This window comes from Helianthus annuus, chromosome 2, assembly GCF_002127325.2.
Source record: "Helianthus annuus cultivar XRQ/B chromosome 2, HanXRQr2.0-SUNRISE, whole genome shotgun sequence".
Lineage (NCBI taxonomy): Eukaryota > Viridiplantae > Streptophyta > Magnoliopsida > Asterales > Asteraceae > Helianthus > Helianthus annuus.
In genome coordinates, this window is record NC_035434.2 from 94303038 (window position 1) to 94309302 (window position 6265).

The 6265-nt window shown below is 41.4% G+C and overlaps 1 non-coding gene across 1 annotated transcript; it reads left to right on the forward strand.

The window, feature by feature from the left end:
- The first annotated feature begins 4354 nt into the window (after positions 1–4354).
- LOC118489877 lies at positions 4355–4461 on the forward strand. Its single transcript, XR_004887890.1, has one exon. It is a non-coding gene; the product is annotated as a small nucleolar RNA R71 (small nucleolar RNA).
- The last annotated feature ends 1804 nt before the right edge of the window (positions 4462–6265 follow it).

Here is a 6265-nt window from a genome sequence, read left to right on the forward strand (position 1 = left end):
TGAAGGGTGTAAATCTTTTACTTTATATAGACAGTAAAGTAATGCCAAGACACCACGGACAAATGATAAAGAAGTTTCACCTTCAACATAAGAAACTAGTTATTAAAGTCATTAATACAAAACCAAATAAAAAGTGCGAAAAGATTAAAAATCAAAAGTAATACATTAAAGACTTGTCTTCACCAAGTGATGTAAGAGACTTAGTCAAACATGGCCTTTGATTGACAAGAACTTTTACTATCAATCTTGGATCCCGAGACTACTACACACACTCTAAGGTGGATGATGGATGATGGTGGTGGATGTGGGTGTTGTAGTGGTGGTGGAGTGGTGGCAAAGTGGGAGAGAGGTGGTTTGCCAAGGGATGCCTTTGAAGTGATCCAAGCACCCCTATTTATAGCCTGAACAGAAGCTCGGCCACGGCCCCGTGTCCAGCGGACACACCCCCGTGGCCATCCTTTTCTCTTCCTTCATTGATTGTATTTGTCGGCATAGGGCTCAACAAGGCCCGTGTCCAACAGGCATGACCCCGTGTGCAGAAGCATATCTGTACTACCAAGATTTTGCAAGATTCTTCGAATCTTAGCGTTGACCATGCCTCGTGCTGAGCTGGGTACGCCCCCGTGGTGGGCGTAGAAGCTTCCACAGCTTTGTCCTTTTGCAGACACCTGACCACGCCCCCGTGTCCAGTGGGCACGGGCCGTGGTCAGCCTTCTGTTTCTTGTTTTTGTTCTTGGGGATGCTGTCGAGGGGCCGGGCATGTCACGTTTATTCCTTTTCTTTGTATTTATGTTGGTTTTTGTTGTATATTTGTTCCTTTTGCTCGTTTAAGCTCATTTGTTCCTGTAAATTCAAAAGGAAGATAAAAGCACGCTTTTTCCAACATTAGTACTAAAAAAGGGTTAGTTTTATGCCTCATTTGATGTAATTTATCATTTCACACACATCAAATACCCCCACACTTGAATCTTTGCTTGTCCTCAAGCAAAACTCTTTACTATGTGGCTTACACACCCAAATGGAATGGGTAGAAGAGAAGTTTTTGGGCTTCTCTTGAGTGTCGGCAATCCAAGATCTTTATTGGGTTTTATTTTTATTTTATTTACAATCCTATTCGTTATGATTTATTTAGAACGTTTCATAAGGGAAATTACTTATTTGGACATAACATGCCTCTTTAAAATTCCATTTATATACAAGTTCACATACCTCACGGGAGATCACTCAACACTCGAGACCGGCATGAAACTTACTTCTACCATATGTTTGCCAAGCAATCAATCCTCCTCCTTTTTAACTATAAACCTTCGTAAATATCAAGAGGACTTGGGAAAGGGTTAGGCTTGGGCTAAGGGTAGATGGTTTTTGTTAGTGGTTAGTAGAAAGGGCTAAAAGCGTAAAAAGCGTCGGTCGTCGTAAAACTTTTTGTTTTTGTGACTTTTATTCAAACTACGCATTTTCAAACAAAGTTTCTTTCAGGAACTTGTTTGTTTATTGCTAGAGTATCATTTTTTTATAAAGGACGTCACAAGAAAACGAGCTTTTTACTAAAGTAAAGGGTTTGAAAAGAAAAAGGTTTCGGTGGGTAAAGGGTGTTTGTTTTGTGGGTTTAGAAATGAAAAGGTTTAGGCTCAAAGAGGGTTAACTAGGGGGATTTTGGGTAGGTGATAAAAAGTTGAAAAATAATGGTGTTGAAAGGAAAATGGGTTAGTCCTAATTCCTCCATCATTTACTTACTTGGCTTTGAGTTGGAAAGGAACGGGAATGTATCGTTGTGGCAAGTTCTAGAGTCATAAGAACCAAGCGGCTATTCACACAAGAAACGAAAAATGAGCATTTAGTTTAAAGATGTATGCTTGTATGCTCAATAAAGGCTCAAAACTCACTTATTGAGGGAATGAGTTTATAATGTGATCAAGTATATATAATCAAATTTTAATTAGATTTGTCAAGCCGTTTCATAATTTTCTTATGTTGGTTCTTTTTATCACGATGCTATCGGTTGTAAATTTGTAAAAATATAACCTTTTTAGGACTTGTTATTCCCAAATTAAACCAAGACAAGTAAAAAAAATGAAAATTTATGAAAAAAATTTGGGTGATTAGCGGTTCCAATAGAGTTTTGTGTAAGGCTTGTTATTAGGACTTGCAAAATTCAAGGTTTTAGCATCCCCCCACACTTAAGTTACACATTGTCCTCAATATGTCCCAAAAATAAGTTTTTAGGGTGATTAAATGTCTAAAAAGGTGTTTAAAAACAAAATTTTGTGTTACTGGGCGTCTGGTCAAGACCCCGTGTTGGTCCGGGCACGGCCCCGTGGTCAGATTGCCAGTATCAAAATTAAACAGAAGGCTGGGCACGGGGCGTGTTCAGTAAGCACGGACCCGTATCCAGTTACCTGAACTGGGCAAAATTCTGCAGAGCCTTGGGCATGGGGCGTGTTGGGCTGAGCACGGTCCCCTGCTGAACTTGCTGTAATGCTGAAAAATTGTCGGGAGGCTCTGTTTTTGTGCATGGGGTATGGTGTATACGTTCCCTTGGTAACTTCCACCTTTTCGAGTGTATTTTATTCTTGAAAAGTAAAGCTAAACTAGAAAACATAAAAGTTATACTAAACTAAAAACTACAGATAGTTCCGCGGAATGCCTCCGTGGTGCGCCACGTTTATAAGGGTCCTTGGCTAGACCCTAAGTCAATCATATGTTATCCGAACGGGATGTCTCTCATCCCGTATAGCACCATCGGAGAGCGTCATCCAAGCTTGAGTCTATCCATGTAGTTGATCGGGTTGTCTTCTACTCTTTTCCCAACCCCAAGTTTTATCTCTTCGTCCCCGATTCTCAATGTTAGTTTCCCGTCACTCATATCTACTGTTGCGTTAGCGATAGCAAGGAATGGTCTTCCTAAAATGAGCAGGTACTTTGGTGTCTTCCTCCATGTCGAGTATGAAAAAGTCGGCCGGGAAGACAAAGTCTCCGACTTTTACCAATAGATTTCGGCGACACCTTGTGGGTATTTGACAGACCTATCGGCTAGTTGTATGCTCATCTTTGTGGGGCTTGTTTTACCTAGCCCAAGTCGGTCAAACATTGATGCGGGCATGAGATTGATGCTAGCCCTAAGGTCGGCTAGTGCATTGCGTACAGGAGATCCCCTAATGGAACAAGGGATGGTGAAACTTCTGGGGTCGATTTTCTTTTGTGGGAGTTTGTTGAGTAGCGTGGCAGAGCATTCTTCACTTAAATAGACTAATTGCAATGCTTCAATCTTCCTTTTGTGAGTGAGGAAGTCTCTCATAAATTTTGAATATTTTGGCATTTGAGTGAGGACTTCCATAAATGGAAGATTGATATGCAATTGTTTTAGTAAGTTTATGAATTTTGTGAATTGCTTATCGGTCTTTTGGTGAAGTAACCGACCGGGGTAGGGCACCGAGGGGTTCTTAGTTGGTTCGGGATTTGGCGGAGACGTTGCTTCCTTATGGGTTGGAGGTGAGGTCATGCTTTGACTGGATGAACTTTTTTCGGATGGGGGTAGTGGGGCCTCCTTGGGACCTACGGTCCGGTTCCTTAGAGTTATGAGATGTACTTGCGCCTTTGGGTTGGTTTCAGTATTGCTAGGTAGTGCCTTGTGGTCTCTCGGAGAAATTTTGGGTTAGTTGATTTAATTGTTTTCCAATATTTTGTTTACTAGCTTGTTGATTTCTAAAGTTTGATTCCATTTGTAGGAATCGATCTGTGTTCTTTTTTTCGGTTTCGGAGATGAGGCGTGAAACAGTGTCTTCAAGCCTCTCTCGTCCCCCTTGTTATTGAGAGAAATTTTGTGACTCATTTCTTGGTTGTTGCTGAAAGTTTGTTCGTTGGTTTTGATTTTTTCTGGTTACTACTATTTCCGGGTTCCCTCCAACCAAGGTTAGGGTTGTTACGCCATCCTTGGTTGTAAGTACCCGTTGGAGGACCTGACGGCCTAGATCTATTATCAGTGTAGTTTACCATTTTTGTTTGATTATCCATTTCTTTCATACAACTCCAATTTTCATGTGGCCCACCACACCCTTCACAAGCCATAACCGAGGCCGTTTTTGCCATTTCTAACTTTTTGACTTTTTAAGATAAGGACGTAATTTGGGCCTGTAAAGAGGTGTTTTCATCCACCTTGTAGGCACCCGGGGCAATAGATTTTGTGCCTCGGGGTGTGTGCCATTGAAAATTGTTTTGATCAATTTCCTCAATTTGATTATAAATTTCATTTGGGCGACGATTACCTAGAAGTCCCCTGGAGCTAGAGTCGAGTGTTTGTCTCGTGTGTGGCAACAACCCATTATAGAAAGTGGATACTTGTTGCCACACTGCGAGACCATGATGAGGACATTTCCTCAATAGCTCCTTGAATCTTTCCCAAATTTCATATAAGGATTCCTCGTCCTCTTGTGAGTATGTATTGATTTCAGTCATTAATTTAGCGGTTTTAGAGGGCGGGAAATCCTTATATTGAAACTTTTGGGCAAGCTCATCCCAAGTGTTTACCGAACCACTTGGGAGGGTGTTAAGCCAAGCCTTGGCTCGGTCTTGTAGTGAGAATGGGAACATTCGGAGGCGGATGGCGTCGTTTGATACTCCGTTGATCCGGAAAGTATCACATATTTCCAAAAAGTTGGTAATATGTGGATGTGGATCTTCATCAGCTAGGCCATGGAAGGTTGCGGAATTTTGGAGCATTTGAATCAAATGCGGCCCAAGTTCGAAGTTGTTGGCATCGACATTCGGTGCATTGATAGCGGCTCCGAGATTACCTAACTTGGGTCGTAGGTAATCCATAAGCGTACGCTGATCCGCCATTGGAAGTTGGCCCCCCGAAGCTTTCTCTTGGCTTTTAGCTTTTAGTCTCTTTCTTAGAAAGCGCTTGAATTCGTCTAGAGGTTCTTTTATATCTTTATTGGAACTGGAGCTGATGCACTGCGTAGAAAGTTCAGGTGCTGCGCCTGGGTTCCAAGTCCTGCGATAAAACAAAAAGAACGTTGGTCAGAAGTCTCACCACGACCCCGTGGTCGCTGACCACGGCCCGTGGTCGTTGTTGCAGTGTTTGTTTTCTGGATCCCAGTTACTGGGGAGTTCAGCACGGCCCCGTGGTGCACCGCCACGGCCCCGTGGTCACTCTTTTGTAACTCAAAAAACAAAAATTGCCAGTAAGGTTGATGGGCACGGCCCATGTCCGACCAGGCACGGCCCGTGCTGAAGTCTGCAGAAGCTGAAAAATTAAGAAAAATCCTAAAAAAATAGAATAATAAGAAAAATGATTCGGCCGTTGATTCCTAACTCTCTTAAAATCCTTGTGTCCCCAGCAACGGCGCCAAAAACTTGATGCGTGTCGAGTATGTTATATTTTTATTGATATTTTAAGCCCATTTTGCACATTAGTCAAGTTTTAAATTTATAAAACACGATATTCTACTAACACTAAACACACACTTGGGCAAGTGCAACCATCGTAAGTGTAGTATAGCATTGGTATGATACCGAGGTCGTCTAAGGACACAAGAGCTTTTAGTACCGGTTTATCCTCAACGTCTAATCAATCTAAAATTTTTGAGAAAAGGTTTAAACATGAAAAATTAAACTAAAAAGACAAAAATAAAAATAAAATAAAAACAAATAGACAAGATGAATCACTTGGATCCGACTCGCCTTTAATGTATCCTTTGATGATTTCCGCACTTTTGCACTTTTTAATAGATTATCTTAGTTATAGTAGTAAGCCCCACTTTTGAAGGTGACGTTACCCTCAACCCAGTGGTTTGAGTCAACAAGGATACAATCCCAAATGATCGGAATATTGAAAGATAATTAATTAAGTTATTAATGTGAAAGGTGGTAGGCCCCTCTTTTGAAGGTGACGTTACCCTCGGCTAAGTGGTTTGAGTCAGCAGGGATACAATCCCAAGTAGCCGGTTTAATGTATTAATAGTAGTTTACATACGAGGGGATCAAGCCATTCACACCCCCGCCATCTAATACTAGTGGGTATTGAAGGAGGTCCTAGTAAGCTTGACCCAGTTCCTTGCAGGATCTATACACCGAACAAAGCAAGAACCTTACCAAACCATTCCCTTAACCCCCGACCAGGTAGCCAACATATCTTTATATAGACCGTAGAGATATGAAGGGTGTAAATCTTTTACTTTATATAGACAGTAAAGTATTGCCAAGACACCACGGATAAATGATAAAGAAGTTTCACCTTCAACATAAGAAACTAGTTATTAAA